The 20,680-nt window shown below is 45.0% G+C and overlaps 1 protein-coding gene across 4 annotated transcripts in view; it reads left to right on the top strand.

Moving 5' to 3' along the window:
- Positions 1-1,141: 1,141 nt before the first annotated feature.
- Positions 1,142-20,680, top strand: part of LOC147423176 (protein ABA AND ROS SENSITIVE 1-like) — a 138,367-nt gene continuing 118,828 nt past the window's right edge. Inside the window, exon 1 of one of the 4 annotated variants that reach the window (XM_086501387.1) lies at positions 1,142-1,299. The gene's annotated coding sequence lies outside the window, so the exon portion shown is untranslated. Of the gene's footprint in view, positions 1,300-2,186; positions 2,272-20,680 lie in introns of those variants that run through there. The other 3 variants (XM_086501385.1, XM_086501386.1, XM_086501388.1) reach the window with 3 other exon arrangements.

Here is a 20,680-nt window from a genome sequence, read left to right as displayed (position 1 = left end):
TATGTATTTGGTAGAGTCAGGTACTGGGCTTGTCGGACCAATAGGAAAAAGGTAAGAGTGATCGCCGATGAGAGGCGCACTCTAACTGGGACATTCAAGGGATTAGTTGGCTAAGCATGGGCGCCCAAGTGTGAATGGGGTGAGCTCATATAAAAGCCAACTAAACCTAAAATTCACTCATTCTCTCATTTGTGCAATAGACGAGTGCTCTTGCTCCATCTCCATCTCCATTTCCATCTTCTTCTTCTTCACCTCCTCGTGTGTGTGTGCATGAGAGAGAGAGAGAGAGAGAGAGAGAGAGAGAGAGAGAGAGAGAGAGAGAGAGTGTGCGATCGAGCATTACGAAGGCACGACGGCGGCGAAGCGGTTGAGCGCGGCACGACTGCAGCTTCTTCTTCATCGCGACGAGGAATCCTCCACGGTAGGAGCATAGAGCGGTGAGTGACACACCATTGCTCTCTTTTGAGCTTGCTAGATTAATCTTGTTGTGTGCTTGGAGCCATTTGTGGCTAGCACACGGTGTATCGGCAAGTCCCTTGCTTCGACAGTGCGGCAAGGAGCGCACACATAAGAAGTTTCAAATATAAACAATATACAGTAGATACTACAAAAATATTATCAACACAAGTTATTACAAGTTTTTAGTAGTTATAGCGTTTTAGAGAAGTTTTGATTCTTGAGATACAATAAACTCTAGCGACTCATATAGAGTAAGATGAACAATGCTAACTCTTTGCATTACACACATTATAACATCTTAAAATGCATGAACTCCTAAGTGTATTTGTCGTTTAGTATATGTACGCCCAATCTTCATTGATTTAGGTCCAATTACACGCACACGACAAAGCTTTATTACATGTTTAATACCATTTGTGTCTTTGCTCTTTCGTGCCATTGGTTCATTTAGTTCATAAATGTTTTGCATACACACTCTTAAATTCTTATGTGTTCGAAACATGGTACACACACATTGAGTAGTGAGCATCGATGGATCAAGAGCAACTTGTAATTTGAATAAAAATAAATAAAAATATATGTTTTCCCCTCTCTAAGATGTGCCTTCTTATTGCAAGTTATCTATTTTTTAAAGGGCACTGCCATGCGGACTGGCACCACTTGTTTTGTTGGCACTGCATTTCGGAAGAAAGGGAGGGTGTATGCGAGGCGCCAGGTGAAAATAGCAAAATTTTGACAGCCGACTTCCACACTCATTTGTCTGCGTGTAGTTAAACCTTCACGAGCTCCGAGGTCAGAGTAACGTTTGCTGCGCGAGGTCCGAGTTGCGTAATTCTGCAGGTTGGTTCTCTCTCTCTCTCTCTCTCTCTCTCTCTCCACAAGCAGCTTGGCAAGGCCGCATGACCAAACATGATCCAATCGGCTGGCTGATGCTGCTGGCCTGCAGGCCGCCACAGTAGGGGTCTTCTAGCACTTTACCCACGCTAAGTTTTTGCCTGTGTCGATGATCATGAGCATCGCCTGACTCTCCGACCTGATATTGTAAGCTGAATGTAATACTCGGACTTTTGTCCTCCTGCTACTTGGGGAATGGCGTCCAATTGGCCACCCTCTACATAAGCACTGCTGTTGTTACCTTCCCTGGCTGGACGTTGCTTTTAGTGTTGCTGTTGAGACCATAGACCGTAGCGTGTTGAGGGATTTTCGACAGTGGGAGGCATCTTAATATCTGTATGATGAGGGCTAGGGGTAGTAGCAATCATGTTACTTCGAATGGGGGTTTTGATACTTTGTCTATGAGATCTCATCATTTTGGGGATCTTCTTCGCCTTCGCGATGGTCTGCGATCTACAGAACATACAAGAGTCTCTGTTCCAGCATACACTGTGTCTGATGAAGGGGACGAGCACGGGCGACCATGAGCAGGCCTTGTGCTAGTGTAGTGAGAGTGATATGAGTTCAAACCTAGGTGAGCTCGACTCCTAGCAGAGACTACGGCGTTTCCACAGCCTCGTCTCTTGAAACACGTTGATTGTGGGATATGCTCAATAGGGGTAGGGCCAAAGAGCTGTTTATTGGCACTGCCTTTCGGCAGAAAGGGAGGGTGTATGCGAGGCATTTTTTAGCCCGTGTACTGGGGAATCTTCACGTTTTTGCTTTTTATGGCTCAGGTGAAAATAGCAAAATTTTAGCTTGTTAACTTTCTTTGACAGCCGACTCCCACACTCGTTGTCTGCGCGTAGCTCGACCTTTGCAAGCTCGGAGATCAGAGTAGCGTTCGCTACACGAGGTCGGGGTTGCGTAATTCTGCAGGTTGGTTGTGTCTTTCTCCCTCGCTGTCTCTCTCTTTGCAGATTCCTTTATCAAGGTACCGGAGTCTGAGCTTGCCGACGTCGCTGGATTGAGGGCACGGCCAAGGGCTGTTTCTGGCTTGGCTTTTTCAGTCAAGAGAAGGTGCCTTGTTTCTCATTCCATCAAATTTCATGTGCCCTGCAGCCTACTAGCTTCTCCGTCTGTTCTGTACCATTTTTCCTTTCCTCTCTCCTATGGAAAGACTTCTAGTGGCCTGGCACACAAGCGTAGGGAGCCATCATTGGGGTAACATGCGGGGCCGGTCCAACGGGGCTTGACGGGAAGAGGACGTCTGGCAACTTCAAATAGGCGAGATACTTCATGTAGATCGCTTAAAACTACATGGTAAGGCAAGTACTTCATCCTTTGCTAAGGTTCTAGAACGGTAGCTCTCCCATAGCAAGCACACCTAGCTGGCTTTGAGTAGCAGCAGTGGTAAAATCTCCATGTTCGCTTTGGCTCTCTCAGTTCTCTAGAGTACAACTAAGGCCCGCCGTCCCCAACAATCGTCTGCAAGACATATTGAAGCAATTACCAAGTATCCTATACACATGGTTACTGACAATTTCTATATTTCTAGCTAAGAGAAAAGTACAAAGTGCTTTCTCATTGTCTGCCACTTGCAGAATGTATGATTCTACAGGTTCCCTGCGACAAGAGAGAAGAAGACTGTCGTGTAAGATCTGCTCATGCCGAGAATGTAACCACAACTTGGTCATTTGCTGGCTGGAAATAAAGAGCAGTCATTATGTGGCTTTTCTTGTGCTGATAGGGACAAACAAAAAGAGTGCTCATTCCTTGCTGGCACGCACTGGCGCTCGCCTGCCATGTGGGCGACATTGCCCGTTCGAGCTCATTGACAGTCGCGTGTTCTTCTCTACCAATACGCTTTTATTTTCCTTTCTTTCTTTCCCTCTTTCTTTTCCTCTCTTGGCAAAAAGAAGTGTGTATGCAAGGCATTTCCAGCTTGTGCACTGGGTAGATTTTACGTTTTTGCTTTTCATGGCTCAGGCGAAAGTAGTAAATTTCCTGCGTGCTGGCAACCGACGTCTACAACTCAACGTTGTTTGCGTGCAACTCAAGTTTCATGAGCTCGGAGGTCAGACTGGCGCAGTTTTGCAGGTTGGGTCCCTCTCTCTCTTCCTTTCTATGCGCTTCCTTATCAAGGTACCGGACTTTGAGCCTGCTAACCGGGCCTGCCGACCACTGCTGGATTGGGAGTATGGGAAAGGGCTTTTCCAGGCTGAGTTTTTTAGTCAGATGGAGGCAACCTCGCAGATTTTGTGAGCCTTGGAGTCTATTAGCTTTTTCTTCTTTCCTCTAGCATTTTTCCTTTCCTTCCCTCTTTGGAAAGACTCCGTTATGTAGGCATAGGCAGTCAGAGAACAGCCTTGGACCCTTTCCTGATTCTAAAATAGAGGGGGATGAGCGGCATAAGTACACAGTCTTATTTGCGCTCCTGGTGCGAGAGTCGTGAAGGGATGAAAATTGGCTGTGAAAAACGCAGGTTCGGTACACAGAGCGCAACGGGCCTACAGCATGTAGCAAGGCTGAGAAAATAGACCTCGATGCCGTTGACGACTGAGAGCGATGGGAATGTGCGCTTTTTATGACGGAAAGGCTGAGGTGAGGCTTAATGGGCTGTTGCAATACTGGGCCGCAATGGGAGCGCTGGTGAGTGCAGATCTGAGTCGGCTTCAGCGAGGGAAGCGCTGAAATGTAGAAGTGGGAAGGCTGACTTGCGGATGTTGTGCAGGCTCATGTTAGGAATTTCAGAATGCAAATGGTTTTCTCTTTCTCTTTCTCCCCCTTGTTATTTTCTTCAGTGACTATGCGTTCCTCCATTAACCAGAACGAGGAACGCTGTCTTGATGATTCTTCATCGGTGACTCTCCAAGATGAAGCACCTCCAAGGCCAATTTGCAGTGCAAGTTTCCTTCGGTGTCCAACAACTGTCAAACACACCTATACGAAGGTTCCCCATGCTGGCCCAATATGGTGAACATATGCCATCCTCCCCTTCGTACAAAAGGCACAAAAAAGCAATGCACGACTCTTCTGGTGCCCATTGAATGTGAAATTCACCTTTACAAGGGCTCCCTAAGACAGCTGAATGTAGTGGACGTTGATTGTTGCCTTGTTCGTATAGAGGGAAATGCTGGCCCCCAAGATCTTCTTGTCATGGGGAACATGAACATTGGCCATTCTCCTCTTCCTACAGAGGAAAAAGCTGGGTCGCAAGACTACGAGAAACGCACTTGAAACCTGACCGCGCAGTGGCCGTGAAATTGTGGTGTCCAGCCGACGCTACCTCCGTCACCGAGAGAGAAAAAGCGCACGCTCACTGCTTGCTAGCTTCATCTGAGCTCCATGTTCCCAGAGTTCTGTTCTCCGATTTGGTTTGCAAAGTTGCGCATGCAAGCCTTATATTGAGGCTCCGGTGACCTGAGCGTCTTCTTTTTTCTCTTTCTCTTCCTTTTGCCATCATTGTCTTCAACAAGATTATCTATTTAAGCTTCCAGAGTGGCTACTTAGGAGTGTGCACGCGTGACACAGTAACTACATTCTGTGCGTGGGAAGCTAAAGTTGAGTTATCGATGTATTGACTCACAAGCTCATGACAGAGGGTCACAATTGCAAGTGGAATCACTATTACCACGTTTTCTCATGCAATCAAGATGGAGCGTTACTTCGATTTTGCACGTCTGTAAATGTACATTCATTGATTTTGCATGCTGAAATACAAAGCAAAAGACCAAAAAATAAATTCTTGTGGATGTAGGCACCACAAAAGATTTATATATTCGTGATGGATTTGCCGAGTCCCCCACAAGTATGTGCAAATAGCTAGCATTCATCTTTGTTGCAACTTGCATACTCGTACAGAGGCTTCATTTACTTCTCTGTGTTTTTTATCCTAGGCTGGAACTGAAAGCGCTACCATGAAAGCAATGGCTATACCTAACGTTTCAGAGCAGTTAAAGTTCGACACTGTCTTCAAGGGGTACATCCTCAGTAGGTATGGGACCTACGACCATTCTATAATTGCAGCTACCTCGGTTATGCGTGCAGACTTGGTTGACGAAGAGGGCTTTGCTACAATTACGTTGCAAGTGTTCAAGGATCTGATTCCTAGATTTGAAAAATTCATAAAGAAAAGATCATGGGTTAGAGTGGAGAACTTCCAAGTCCAGCTAAAGAAAATTCCTTACGACAAAGGAGACGCTCCTGTGGTCGTTGTGCTCAGCAAAGACTCAGAAGTACACGAGCTCCCTCCCAAGAAGACAAACATAATGTTTTTCTCAAGCGCCACAATTTCAAACATTATGCACACACAGAACCAGGCAGATAGAGAAGAAATGGTATCTGCGGTGGTCGTCTGGGATGGAGGAGCACAAGTCACACGTAAACAAAAAACCATTTTCCACATTGACTTTGTGGACGGCGTTACCACCGATGACAAAGAATTCGTAATGACAAAAATTACATTCTCAGTGAGTTCCATAAGAAAAGGTACGCAATGTTCATCTTGAAGAACTTATTCTCCGGCATGTATGACAGCAAACGGTCACTGCAATTCCGAACTTCGACCATAATTGCCCCTGTTCATGATGAAGACCGTATAAAGCACTTGCAAAATGTCGCAGGTTTTTGGAGAGTGAAGTATGCAACACGCACAGAGGTAAAGAGCCCTCAGGTTGCCATCGAGGGAAATTCATAAGAAAAAGACTTCTTGTTTGACAAAAAGGAAAAAAGTAGAAAATAACATGCTATATTTTCTTGCAGGTGGCTGGGTACTTGTCATTTTGCTCAGTGAGCCGATCGTTTTACTTGGGCTGCAGAGTGAATGCGCCGCTCATGTCCACGACATTGACCCTTTGCCAGTCCATCCTGAGACAACAGAGCATTACTGTCCCCTCTGCGCCGCGACAGTTCACCTCCAGTTTGTTCCTTACTTAGCTGGAGCAATCGAGAACAACCAAACTTATATGAGGGTGTCTGTGATGAATGAACGGGTTGGAAGGCTCCTCGTCATTGAGGAATCGATACACTCGTACTTTGAAAACAATAGAAAAGAATTCTATAAAAAACTCTCAACACTACGCGTGTTTATGGTCACTACAAGATAGATGACGCGCACGTGGTCGTAGATTGCAACGGTCTGCACCTCAAAAGACCAAGAATTGACCAGCTCTCTCAGGTAAGAAGCGATAAACACTTTCTAAGATTTTCACGCCGTCGATTTGCTTGCTTAGAGTTAGAACTCTATTTCTCTTTCTTTTTTGCAGGAGTCGTCAAGCACTCTTTCCTAAGCGGCTCATCTAGCTATGAAAGCAATAGTCAACGAAAGATCGGGCAACAACAAAAGATCGCCGTCGATTTGCTTGGTTAGAGTTAGAACTCTATTTCTCTTTCTTTTTTGCAGGAGGAGTCAAGCACTCTTTCCTAAGCGGCTCATCTAGCGAAGAAAGCAATAGTCAACGAAAGATCGGGCAACAACAAAAGATGGAAGCTTTGTACATACCATGGTTTTCCTAACTAGAGATTATATCGTTCATCATACTTGTGTATATCGGTTAATCGCGTGAAGTTAGATTGTGAATAACAACTTTCTAAGTGTTCAAGTTCTTGGAATCTCCAACTGTTTGTATTTGGCATTTAAAACTTTAATGTGTCATTTTAAGAGCTGCCTTTGCCTTCTTTGAAGAAAACGTGTACGCTCTTTCCCTTGAGACTGTGTTTAGGCTTCTCTTGCCCAGTTTCGTAATTATAGTTCTCTTTCTTCAACACTACTGGCTGTTGCAGATTCCTCCTCCCTTTCCTGCGATGAGAAAATAGAAAAAAGAATCTAAATTCTAAACCTTGAGTGGTTTCCTTGACAAAAGATTGAATAATAAAGAGACACCATTCTTTACATGGGTCACTAAGCCTTTGAAACAACATAATTTCCTCTTTCTTACATTAGAAAAGCGTGAGAACCAATAAGAAGCTAAAAGAGGTTTGCCCAAATTTGGAGATTTGGTAAGCGAACTGATTTAAAAGAAAAATTCCTTTTAGATTCCGAACATTGACTTCCAACAATGCCAGTGGCCGGCTGGGACTATCGGACCTAGAGTATCCACCAGGTGTGCTTCAAACTCACAGCATGTGAAGGCTGTACCCAGTAAGGGAAAGAAAAGAGTGTTCCAATCTGCGGCTTGAGGTCTATGCCATGCTCATATTGCATCTGATATTGGAGACCTTGTTGGCCTATTTGCATAGTTGATTTGCATCAGTCAAAGTGAAGATAGCTTCTCTTCATTTTGGAGCACAGAGAGAGGCCCGCCCCGCTGTTAGTTTTAAGGTTTGGATTATTTACTGGGCTGATTTACATAACTAGCATTTGCGCCTCTTTACCGCCAACCTACACCAAGGCCGGGCTAACATTTACACCAGGCTTGGGAACGAGAGTTGGTTCATTTATGTAGGAGTCTTTGGGGCTGATTTACACCCGGTTCAAGGTCAAGATCTATACCAGTCTTACTTGCCTGCAGAGCTGATTTTACACGCAGTTTAAGGCCGGGCTTGGAGGGATTGTGCGTGACACTTCGGCGCTGGTTTCTACCACGTTTAAGCTCAATGCTTGCTCCAGCTTTGAGGCTGGTTGATGCCAGGTTCAAGGCCAAGACTTGCATCAATTATTTGCTGTCTTGGGACCTGACTTGTGCCATGCTCAAGACCAAGACTCGGAGTCAATTAAGCAGGAGTACTTGGGGCTGGCTTTCACCAGGTTCAGGGCAGGACTTTCTTCAGCTTCAAAGTTGATTTACACCCGTTTTAGAACCAAAATTTGTACTGATTTTAGTTGCCTTTGGGCCTGAGTTGTGCAAGGTTTAGGAGCAAGACTTGGTTCAGTTCCAGTCCTCCCATGGCCTGCTCTACATCATTTTTGGAGGTGTTACCTTGTAGCAAGCCTCAGAGTTGAGAACTGAAGAGCCATTCTACTTTTGCAATCCAAGCAAAAAGCATGTCATGAACCATGAACTTTTTTGATGGTCATCTTTTTTGGGCAATCCTAGAGAACCATCAGATCTATACTATCATCTGGTTATGAGAACTTGGCTTACTACAAGATGTTTTACTCTCCTTAGGTGCTATGGAAGCATCAACATCCAAGCACCTCCGCGAGGTGGTCCAATTAGTTCTAGTCTCTCTCAGGGAGAAGTGCCAAGGAGTGGGGTGCTTCAAGGCTACACCCAGCTAGTGTGAGGTAGGTTTGTCATGTCGGGCTGTGTCTAGCCATATTTGGCCCACGGCCACATGGGCTTCTACAACCTTGTTCAAGACTTGCATCAGCTATTTGCTCTCTTGGGACCTCATTTATGTCAGGTTTAGGACCAAGACTCAGAGTCAACTATGCAGGGCCCTATGGGACTGATTTTTACTAAGTTTAGGGGCAGGATTTGCATCGGCTCCAGGGTTGCCTTCCACTCGGTTCAAAGTCGAAATTTGCAGCAAGTTTAGTTGCCTTGAGGTTTAAATTGTGCAAGGTTCGGGACTGAAACTTGGTTCAGGTTCAGTCTTGCCTCATGGTTTGCTTGGTATCATTTTCCCAGGCGTCTTCTTGTGACGAGGCTCAGGTCGAGAATCGAGGACCCACTTCTGTTGCGCGTTTTCGATGGGTGCCTTTGTCAGTCAACCCTAGAGGACCTCCAGATTGACGTTGCCAACCGGTTACGAGAACTCCATTTAATCTGGGGTGTTTTGACTCTTTTTAGGCACTCCGGAACCTGCATATCCAGGGGGTGCTTGCAATTAAGCCAAATGATAGAGAATATACTTGGCAACAATAATATCTACATACTCGAGGCTCTCCCTCGACATGAACTTGAAGATAGGCGTCTTCAAGTTCGGGCCAATGATCTAGGAGTCGAGCTTACCTCGGTGAATTTTCTTGCGCCGGTTCGCCCATTCAAACTTGAATGCGCAAAAGGTCTCGACAACTATGTGTGCGAAAGCGGCTGTGATAAACTTCAGCTTCCTTCAACACGGGGAAGCACGTAGCAATGATTTGTGGAGTTTTAAACTCCATTGACAAACAAATTTGAGAGCTTACCTCTCGGAGTTCTCCGCACGAGGAAGAATCCACCATTCAAGTCTGAGGTTTGGAAAGGAGGGGTTTCCCTAATTCTCAGGCTTGTGGAACAATTCTCTTTGACAAGGCCTCTCGTGAACGTCGACGACAATGACGATTATGATGACGAGGCTGTGGGCTGATCTGCCATCGCCGGAGACGACGATGGGCTGAAATCTGAAAACGTTGGCGTACCTTGGAAAAACGCTGGCTGATGGTTGCCAATCGCTGGTATTGCTCTTCTATTGTTCCTCTTCCTTCTACCGGTGCCGAGAGGGTTTCTTTTATAGGTCCTTTAGCCATTTGCCCTACCTATTTTTAATAAATGTCATGTCAATGTGACTTATTAATAAATGACTTAAGTGACTGTTCATATACCTATATGCTTAAGTAACTTAACTCTGCAAGAAAGCGTATGCAACTATGACAGGCTTGGACATGCATGTCCTGCTAGAGGCTCACAAAATGCAAGGCTAGATCCTAAGCTAACTAAGACTGACGCTAGACTGTAGCAATAGCTTGTCCACGTAGCACAAGTGTAGTGCGCACGTGACATTGTACTTTGCCCCACGCTTTGTAGAGCTCTGTACTTTCATCCATTTGCTCAGGGTCGGTCCCCACCAAATCTGCTACTAGTCCAGCTTTTGTCTTCCCCTTCTTTGCTCACTCCTCCCCTGCTCTAGAACTCTCAAGCTTTTCCTCTGGCTGTTCTTTTGGCGCCTTGTTAGGGCACCTGGCTAAAACATGCCCATGTTATATTGTACCCAACACCGTCAGGCTATGACAATATAACGCCACAGGTAATTCTGAGTTTACACCAACTGATCATAGGATAACACTTGTCGGGACCATTGAATGGGTTCTGTCTAAAATGGGTAAGGAGATACAAGTAAAAAACGGAGTATTATATATCAATGTGCACAAATTACTTTTGAGACCGATGATGTCATGGATGCTTGAGAGGCAGTCGCTGCTTGCATCATCGCCTATGTCATCGCCTACATCATCGCTAGAAGGCTCTAGAAGAATCTATAAGGATCTAGAAGATTCAGAAGTTTCTAGAAATATGGAGAAGATTCCGGAAGAATCTAGAAGTTTTTGGAAAGCTCTAGAAAGTTGAAGAAGGATCTAGAGGGTTCTAGAAGGATCCAGAAAGCTCTAGAAGGATCAAGAAGTTTCTAGAAGATTGGAGAAGATTCCGGAAGAATCTAGAAGTTTTTGGAAAGCTCTAGAAAGTTGAAGAAGGATCTAGAAGGTTCTAGAAGAACTAGAAGGGTCGAGAAGGTTCTAGAAGATTCTAACCTCCTCAAGTAACCTCCTCAAGCACTAGTATAAATAGGGGTCTTGGGCCACAAGCCCCTGAGTCTTGCCAACACCAGTTGTGAGCCTCCTATGAGGAAATCCCTCTTCTAGTTCTTATGTTCAAGTCTTGTCCTTGCAATCAAGCCTTGTCTTGTACTCAAGTCATGTAATCCAAGTCTTGTACCTAGCTCTCTTAATAAAGTATTAAGTCTTGTAATCAATATTAAGCTTATCATCAAATCCAAGTTCTTGTACATTGTGAGCGCCTTCTCTTGCTCTCTTCTAGCTCTATACGCGCTCATAACAGTTTGTCAAGACTGCACCTCTTAATCTTCTCAAGTTATCATGGAGCCGACGATGGAAGGTGTCATCAACGCATTGCAAAGCATCCAGCTCAGTTACAAGAACTTCGCAAGAGTAACGCTCAACTTCAAGCGGGGCAACCCCTAATCTTGGGACCGGCGTTGCAAAATCTTCAACGTCAAATTCAAGAGCTTCAAGAGACAAGCACACATCAAGCACAAGTTGCAAGATCTAGCTATTCTCAACAACATAAGGAGGAGCCGAAGGTCAGCATGCCTGAAAAATTTGATGGGACTAGATCAAAGTTTAGAGGTTTTCTCCAACAAGTGCGCCTCTTCATTCGAATGCAACGAGAGCGTTATCCAGATGGTGCCTCTCAAGTAGGCCTTATTGGGACCCTCCTCTTGGGTACGGCTCTCTCTTGGTTTGCTCCCTTACTTGAAAAAGAATCTCCTCTTCTTCATGACTTTGAAGCTTTCGTGCAGGAGTTCTCTGCAACCTTTGGAGATACTGATAGAGCAAGGGTTGCTGAAACCAAACTTGGAAATCTCCGCCAAGGATCGAGACTTGCATCCGTCTATGCATCCGAATTTCAACAGCTCACTTGTGATCTGACTTGGCATGAGGAATATTTCATTAGCCAATTTCGGTGGGGATTAAAGGATGACGTAAAAGATCTTTTATTGACTATACCAAAGGTTCACACACTAAGCGAGTTCATTTCTCAAGCAATAGCATGTGATAATCGACTATTTGAGAGGAGACAAGAGAGGCGTCTTGGGGCACCATTGCGACCCCAAATAGAAGTGACACATAATGGCTACACACCTCAACAGGGCCATGAATCAAGCATTGAGCCCATGCAAATTGATTCAGCACGATTTCAACCTCTCTCAGCCCAAGAGAAGCAAAGGCGACGCATTAATGGCTTATGTATGTATTGTGGAGAGCAGGGCACATGGTTCAATAGTGTCCAAGGAAGAGAAGGGTGAAGGTTCATGGTGCAATGGTCTCAACGTGTTCGGAAAACATGGACGTCCAACCCCAATAGAGACCGACCGGTTGGACAAAAGACAAGCAAAAAAAGGTCTCTTTCTTCCCGTTGATTCCACTTCAAGTTTTATGCTACTAGTCAAGATCCATATGCCTGGTAGGCACATGGATTGTGAAGCATTACTAGATTCAGGCGCAGCGGCGTGCTTCATGGACAAAGAATTTGCAAAAGAACAAGGCATACCACTTGTGGAGAAGTCTAATCCAGCAACTGTAGAAGTCATTGATGGTCGTCCCCTCGCTTCAGGGGATGTCATGTATGAAACTCGCCCCATAGAAGTAACATTGCAGGAGCATGTTTCAAGAATAGCGTTCAATATTATACAAAGCCCAAGCAATCCAATTGTTATTGGGCTACCGTCGCTTGAATGACATAATCCTGACATCGATTGGAGGGCTCGGAGAATTGAACCACGAAAAGTTCAAAAGAAGAAGGGAAGGCATAATAGGCCTATATATCTTGGAGCCAAGGTCTTCATGCGTGCAGCCAAAAAGTATCCAACTTTCCTGATATTTGCAACACCAACCGATACTTCGACAACAAAAATCATGGAGGCATTGCCACGTCAATATCAAGATTACAATGATGTTTTTGAGAAGAAGAATGCAGACCTCCTACCGGAGCATCGACCCTATGATTGTGCCATAGAGCTTCAGGAGGGAACCCAACCCCCCTTTGGCCCAATATACAAGCTATCTCAAGATGAATTGGTAGAATCACGGAAAAATATTGATGAGAATCTTGCTAAGGGGTTCATACGGTATTTAAAGTCCCCAGCAGGAGCTCCAATACTCTTTGTAAAAAAGAAGGACGGAACTCTCCGGATGTGCGTGGATTATAGGGTCCTAAACAAGATCACCGTCAAGAATCGCTATCCCCTTCCCTTGATCCCAGAGCTTCTTGAGCGCCTTGTCAAGGCAAGAATATTTACAAAAATAGATCTTCGTGGTGCTTATAATTTAGTTAAAATCAAAGAAGGTGATGAATGGAAAACAGCCTTTCGGACAAGGTATGGCCACTTTGAATATACTGTTATGCCATTTGGTCTCACAAATTTCCCAACTGTTTTTCAACATTTAATGAACGATATCTTTCGGGAGTATTTGGATTATTTTGTGGTAATATATTTGGATGATATCTTGATATTTTCCAAGGATCAAGAAGAGCATGAGCACCATGTACGATTAGTGCTTGAAAAGCTTCGTGCATCAAGGTTATATGCAAAGTTAAAGAAGTGCTCTTTTCATCAATCTAAGGTGGAATTTCTTGGTTATGTAATTTCTGAAAAGGGAATCTCCATGGATCCAAAGAAGGTTCAAACCATCCTTGATTGGGAGACACCCACCTCGGTAAGAGATGTTCAATGTTTCCTCGGATTTGCAAATTTTTATCGTATCTTTATACAGGGATACTCCAAGGTGGTTATAGCACTCACAAGGTTGACAGGCCATAATAAGTTTGTCTGGGACTTAGAGGCCGCAAAAGCATTTCAGACTCTCAAGCAAGCTTTCACGACCGCACCCATTCTAATTCACGCAGATCCTACAAAGCCTTTCATCCTAGAAACAAACGCTTCGGATTTTGCCCTTGGCGCTATTCTATCCCAAGTAGGAGAGGATGGTCGAGTACATCCAGTGGCTTTTCATTCCCGCAAGTTCTCAGCTGCAGAAATCAATTATGAAATCCATGACAAAGAGCTCTTAGCAATCATCGACTCCTTTGACACTTGGCGTCACCTACTTGAAGGAGCTCCTCATAAGATCACTGTCTATACAGATCACAAGAATTTGGAATACTTCATGACATTCCGCGTCTTGAATCGTCGCCAAGCCAGGTGGAGTGGTATCCTATCAAGGTTTGATTTTCTTATCTCTTATAGACCTGGCCGTCAACAAGCTAAGCTATATGCCTTATCAAGAAGATCCTACCTTGCACCTAGAGAAGGCGACGCAGCATTTGATCAACAAGAGTTAGTGATTTTGAAACCTGAGCAGCTGTAACAGACTTGGACACTCCAAGTCAAGAATCAATCACGACAGCACCAAATAACCACTTCAAACAATTCACAGATCACAATAGATTTGCACTGGCCCGGCGGAGTTCCGTGCCTAGAGATATTGGCCCCAAAGACTGGCGCCCCTTTCGGTATTTCTTTTTGTATTAATCAATCATCAAAGTACAAGAGAGCGGTTAGGGTTTCACTCTCAGACTCTGCGTCTAGATGCTCTGAGAAGTGAGGCCCTCACCACTAATTTAAAGATTACAAGGGATGCCCAAAAGCAGAGCCCCAAAAGCTTGAAAGCAAAAGCAATTGCTCTCTCTCTCCCACAGAGAGTCAAAACTTGAAAGCAAAAGCATTCTCTCTCTCTTTCTCATATTGTAGAGAAAAAGCAAAATTTGCATCGCTCATCATTTTCAATTTTAAAAAAAATTATATATATATATTTTTTTAATAGCCTCCGCGATTTCCAGAAATTAGGGTTTGCAGGAATTTTAGGGTTTTTGACAGAAATTAGGGTTTCTGCTGTCCGCCACATCATCACTTTGTGACATACCCCCCTCTTGAAAGCATTGTAATCGACCGCGATTACGCCTGCAAAACCGACAAAAGCCATAAACCGTTTTAGCAGACACTGACTGTTAGTACCTACGTACTAGGAACACACATCTAGCACATGTACAAAATCGACAGTCACATCACACGACATCACAGGACATCACCAGACATCACATGACATTCAACATTCATTCGGATCTTAGAGCATGATTTATCGGCAATGTATCTAGCAATCACATCTAGGTCCAATCGGGACCTCATCGATGTCCGATTGACTAACCCCTATTGCAACCATGTCTATTCGAGATCAATCAGACCAAAATGTTGCAGTCATTTCGTCTATCAGTCCCTGTACTCAAAAGAAGTGAAGAAACAAATCAGTATCATTATTAGGAATTCCATTTCATAAAGTCATCCAGCAGAATACTGTCAGCTATCAGTATCCCTGAAGCTCAAAGAGACATCAGTGACTTTAGTATCAAAATCGAGGCATCTGTTGACAAAGGAGCGGAGTAACTCCCCTCTTGTGCATCCCACTGCACCAGATCTTCGGCCAAGCTGAATTTCTGGGTTCCGTTTGGAGTAGACTATGCTAAACCAAAACATCGAGGTAAAGTTTCACAATCCGAGGAGTATCTGCTAGGTCCTCCTCCTCCATCCACTTCGCATCAAATGCAGGAAAGATCTTGAACTTAACGAAGAACCGCCTTCGGACTTTACCTTTCTTCGTATCCGTATGTGCCAAAATCTGTTCAAGAAGAAGTGTCTCCTCGTTTTCTTCCACTGTGGGTTGCTCATCAGGCTCCCCATCATCAGGCACATCACCCTTAACAGGTTCAAGAGACTCACATGCAATGCATTATGAATCCTCCAAGTATCTGGTAGTTTCAATCGGAAGGAGACATCATTTATCTTGTCAGTGATCTGGAAAGGTCCGTAGTATCGTATACTAAGCTTTGGAAAAAGCCTCTCCTTTCCCTTTTTCTTTCGTAGGCGTGCCTTCTCAAAAGTAAGAGCACCCAATCATCCTCCTTCAATTTCAAGTCGCGACGATGGCGATCCGCTGCGTTTTTCTGTCGTTCTTGAGACTCTGCAAAGTCTCGCGAACCTTGGCAAAAGCCGTATCCAAATCTCGCGAATATTCATCCGCTTCAAATATCTAATCTTTCGTGCTCAGGAAGGATGGAACCTTCGCAGCACTTTCAACAATCTCACACGGCGTCTTCCCTGTCGAAGAGTGTATCGTGTTATTGTAGGCAAATTCCACCAAGGGTAAGTTCTTTTCCCATTGAGTCTTCTGATCCGAGATACAAGACTTCAATAAATCTAAAATCATTGAATTGGCAATCTCAAATTGCCCGTCAGTCTGTAAGTGGAACGATGACGAGAACTGCAACCGCGTGCCAATGTTCTCCCAAATTGCCTTCCAAAACAAACTCATAAATCTGGGGTCTCTGTCGGAGACAATCGTCTCAAACGTGCCATGTAATCGGAAAATCATCGTGATCATTCTGTGTCACGGGAGATCAAAAATGAAATCCATCGCTATACTTTCCCAGGGGCGGGTGGGTATGGGTAAAGGCTGTAACAATCCCTGTGCCTTATGCCTGTCAAACTTGACCTTCTGGCATACCAAGCAACTGCGCACAAACTCTTCCACATCTTTCTTGAGTCTCGGCCAAAAGAAATATCTCTCTACCCCTTTCATGGTGGTAGCAATGCCGCGGTGACCCGTAAAAGGTGGACAGTGGCATTCAGTCATAACCTTTTCCCTCAACGGCTGTGTAACGCACAACATAGTCTTTTTCATCAAGTAGCCTTACCGAAGGGAGTATCCAGCTACTGTCTCCCCATCCCGTATCCGTGTGAAAATATCTGCTAAATCTGTATCTGTGGCATACTGATCGACCATATCCTCGAAGCTCCTATGATGTATCGCGGAAATAGCTAGAACCAACGGTTTCCGAGACAAAGCATCTGCCACCACATTCTTCTGTCCCTGCACATGGACAATCTGGAAGTGGAACTGTGACAAGATGTTCGCCCACCGCATCTGCTTTTCCGAAAGCTGCTTCTGTGACAAGAAGTAGCGCAAACTCTGATGGTCTATAAAGACAGTAAAATCTGCTTCGAGTAGGTAATGCCGTCACTGAGTAAGAGCATGGATAACCGCCAAAGGCTCTTTCTCATAAATCTGTGATGTCATCTCCGGCCTAGAGAACAAATGGCTCTCGTAGGCTATGACATGGCCTTGTTGCATCAAGACTGCACCCAGACTACGACCACAAGCATTACAATACACTTCAAATGACTTCTGCAAGTCCGGCAAAGTCAAAATAGGTCCCGTAGTCAATTTCTCTTTCAATGTCCGAAAGGCAGTCACCTATGTGGGTCCCCACGAAAAAGGTACTCCTTTCTGTGTCAAGGTATGCAAAGAGGAAGCTACCTCTGCAAACTTTCGTATGAACCGCCTGTAGTACGAACACAGTCCCACGAAGCTTCTAACTTCATGGACATTCCTCAAATCGGGCCAATCACGGATAGTCTCTATCTTGGGCGGGTCCATTTGCACTCCTACTGCTGCTGACACAATGTGTCCCAAAAAGTGTATCTCTAGTAGGAAAAATTCACTTTTCTTTGCATTAATCACTAACGTGTGATCTCGTAATGCCTGAAAGACTTGAAGCAGATGATCTCTGTGTTCTGCCTCATTCTTGGAGAAAACAATGATGTCGTCAAAGAAAGTGCCAACAAATAGCCTGTACTCTCGAAAAATCCTGTCCATCATTCGGTTAAATGTCGCAGGAGCGTTGGTTAAGCCAAAAGGCATCACCAAAAACTCAAATAACCCAAAAGTCGTCCGAAAAGCAGTCTTGTAGACATCTCCAAGCGCTATCTTGATCTGATGATATCCACTCTTCAAGTCAATCGTGCTAAAGCACGAGGATCCCTGTAACCTGTCAAGTATATCATCGATCCTAGGAATCGGAAATCTGTTCTTGATGGTGATTTTGTTGAGAGCGCTATAATCGATGCACATTCTCCAAGATCCGTCTTTCTTCAAAACCAACAACACTGGAGAGCAATACGGTGAAGTACTAGGCTGGACAAGACCCTTTTCCAAGAGGTCTCTCACTGGGTTCATAATCTTTTCATTCTGTACTCGGCTCACACGGTAAGGTGGCCAATTCGGTGGCGTGCTTCCAAGTAACAGATCAATGGTTTGATCTTCAGGTCCTCTGAAAAGCAATCGGCATGAGTGTGGAGAAAAATCTTGGCGTTCTTTTGATTAGTTCAAAACATATTCAAACTTTATCCAGCGTTCAGTTCTCTCCCAAAAGAATGAGTAAGGAATTGAAGTTCATCAAGTACAATCTCTAAGCCCTTCATTTATCAAAGTCGCTTTCTCGGCTCGATAGTCAACCATAGCGTAGTTCTTGTGGTACCAAGGGATCCTGAGTAGAACGTCACTCGCATGCCCTGAACACCCCTGTTATTGCAAACAAAGTTTGCCAATGCTCGGTGTAATGGCAACATCCCATCCGGGTGCCAGTCGAACTACCTCTGCCTGTCGCGTCAGTCTGTCGGGCGTACTTCCAAATCGAGCCGCCAATTCCAAGTGAAAAGAAGTTGGCCTTGGCTCCTTCAAAAGAGCTTCTTGATGCTTCACTTTGCCCCAAAAGCGGCAAAGTTTGTACTTTCATTCATTAGATTCGGTGCAAGTCCCACGCCATGTGGTACCAGTTCTGCTTTTCTATTTGCCTTTTCTGCCACATTCCTCAGCTGCTCTCGAACTCTCAGACCTGTCGTCGTCTTTATCATTCTGTTCTTTCTGTGCCTTTTTAGGGCACTTCGCGGAGATATGTCCATGTTCCCCGCATCCAAAGCACTTTCCCTCTCTAATGAAGCGAGCTCTCTCCTCAGGAGTAAGCTTGGGTCGTGCATCCTTTTTCTCTGGGTTGCTCTTTTTCTTTCTACTTTCATCCCGAGAAGTCTGTTCGGCTCGTTGTGTCATGGCCTCATCTGTGGGGTAGGTCAGACTGCCAGAGTGAATGGCAAAGCCCCGCTTCGCTTGACTCATCAACTCCTGAATAGAAGCTGACTTCTGTTCCAAGCAGTGATCTCGGATCTCTGTGGGAAGACCCAAGGTAAACCGCTCGATCTGTTCTCTGAACGAGATCTTCTTGAATGAAGAGGCGGGTAGAAAAGAGCTCCAGAATCTTTCACAATAAGCATTGATTGTGTCTTTCTTGGTCATCCGAAGATGGTTCCAAGGAGCTCGTATATCTCGTTCATATTCTTGCGTCAACCAAGAAGGAATAAAAAGCTTCTTAAATTTCAGCCATTTAACTGGCGCAGTCTTGTTTAAAAGAAGCGTGGACTGAAACCGGCCTGTTTGATCCAAAAAGGGCGGTAGACTTTACTTTAAACCTTGATTTAGCTTTCACCCATTATTAGTCGTCTATTTTACTTGTATTTTCAAGACACAACAAAGGGGAGAGGGATACAGGTTGCTAGATTGCACCTGTATGAGTAGACGGACACCAGATTGGCCCCTAACTTAGGCGCCCCTTTCGGTATTTCTTTATTGTTCAAAAGAGGGAATAAACGCTGTGGTTCCTACAAGCTGCCCCGCACAAACTCGGCTGAATTTCCACTGTTCCAGCCCGATTTCGGCAGCATAACTGTACTAGAACCCTTCACGGTCAGTATTCCCACGCATTGACTGATTTTCCCGACGCATACGGGCACTTTGCAAAACCTGGCGAGAATCTGCAGCACGCTGAATTCTCTGTTTTCAGCCCTGAAAATGCGCCAGATCGCCTGTACAGCGGTCCCCTTGCGTCCCCGAACCTCCTGGGGGTATTAGGGTCCGTTTAGGGCCAAAACCCTAAACCTGCAAAAATACACAGCAGGCTGTAATTCACTGTTTCGGGCTCCGTTCCGCGTGCCGGTCGCATCCGTAGCAAGTCCTCGAGCTCCCGCACCTGTAGGGCTACTTGCCCTTTGAATCGGACGAGATTTCTGGCGTGAAACCTCTCCGAATTCACCTGTACCTGCGGGAGGATTAGCCGCTAGCTAATCCAGTACCTGTGCAAGAGGCTCTTGCCTCGGCAATCGCGCATGAACCCACACAACTGTACATTGGTCAAATGAAGAGCCCACTAGAGGGGCATAACATACTGCCAAAGGGGAGAGAGAGGGCAGTGCGTAGCGTGCAGGGCATCACTCCTGACACCGCACTGTGCATAAGAGGGAAAGCAAGCACTCCATAGCTCTTAACCTGTGACAGAGACTTGCAAAATGAGCCTCCCAGCTATAAATCACGTTTTTGCCTTCTCTATAAGTAGTAAACTGGCCTCAGAGTGCCAAGTGTCACTCATTTGTGCATTTTCCCGCTTTAGACCCTCGGGTCTAAAAATATCTCACCTGCAGCCTCTGTTGACTTGGCCACAGAGTAACAAAATGATCCCCATGTCAAACTGCACGTAATGACGCGAAGACATTTTCAGGTCCCAAAATAGCAGTTCCCTAAATTTTAGGAGATGCTGCCATTGTATCTTTCTAGGTCATCCGACCCTCTTTGTACACTGTGGCCACATCCAAAACTGAAATGTAGCCTCTGTAGCAAAGGATTCCACTTTGGCTAGTCAATGACCCCACTTGGCTAACCATAGTCCTTGTCCAACCTTAGTGCTCTCTTGCCCTCAGGCCTGGACTCCCTCTGGACAGTTCCACACTAGCTATGCAATGCAGGGCAGTTAGATTTCCCGAGGGGTGTTTCCAAAAAGTGAAAGTAAATAGATAATAAGAAAGAAATCAACAAAAAGGATAGATAGTAGTCACACGCTGGTGACATACCCCCCTCCTGAAATCTCAAACGTCCTCGTTTGCATCTATGTCGTACATGCTTACTGTCAACACCTGTCGACACATATACGACACATACATGCTCATTGTCAACCCTGGTGTATTCAACACCTCGTCGACTCATGTATTGCCTGCGTGTGAACCCTGTCCCAATGACATAGTGGTAGCT

The sequence above is a fragment of the Adiantum capillus-veneris genome, chromosome 26, assembly GCF_014529385.1.
Source record: "Adiantum capillus-veneris isolate H3 chromosome 26, ASM1452938v2, whole genome shotgun sequence".
In the NCBI taxonomy this organism is placed as follows: domain Eukaryota; kingdom Viridiplantae; phylum Streptophyta; class Polypodiopsida; order Polypodiales; family Pteridaceae; genus Adiantum; species Adiantum capillus-veneris.
Note: the sequence above shows the minus strand (reverse complement) of the source record. Positions and strands in the feature narration are given on the sequence as shown.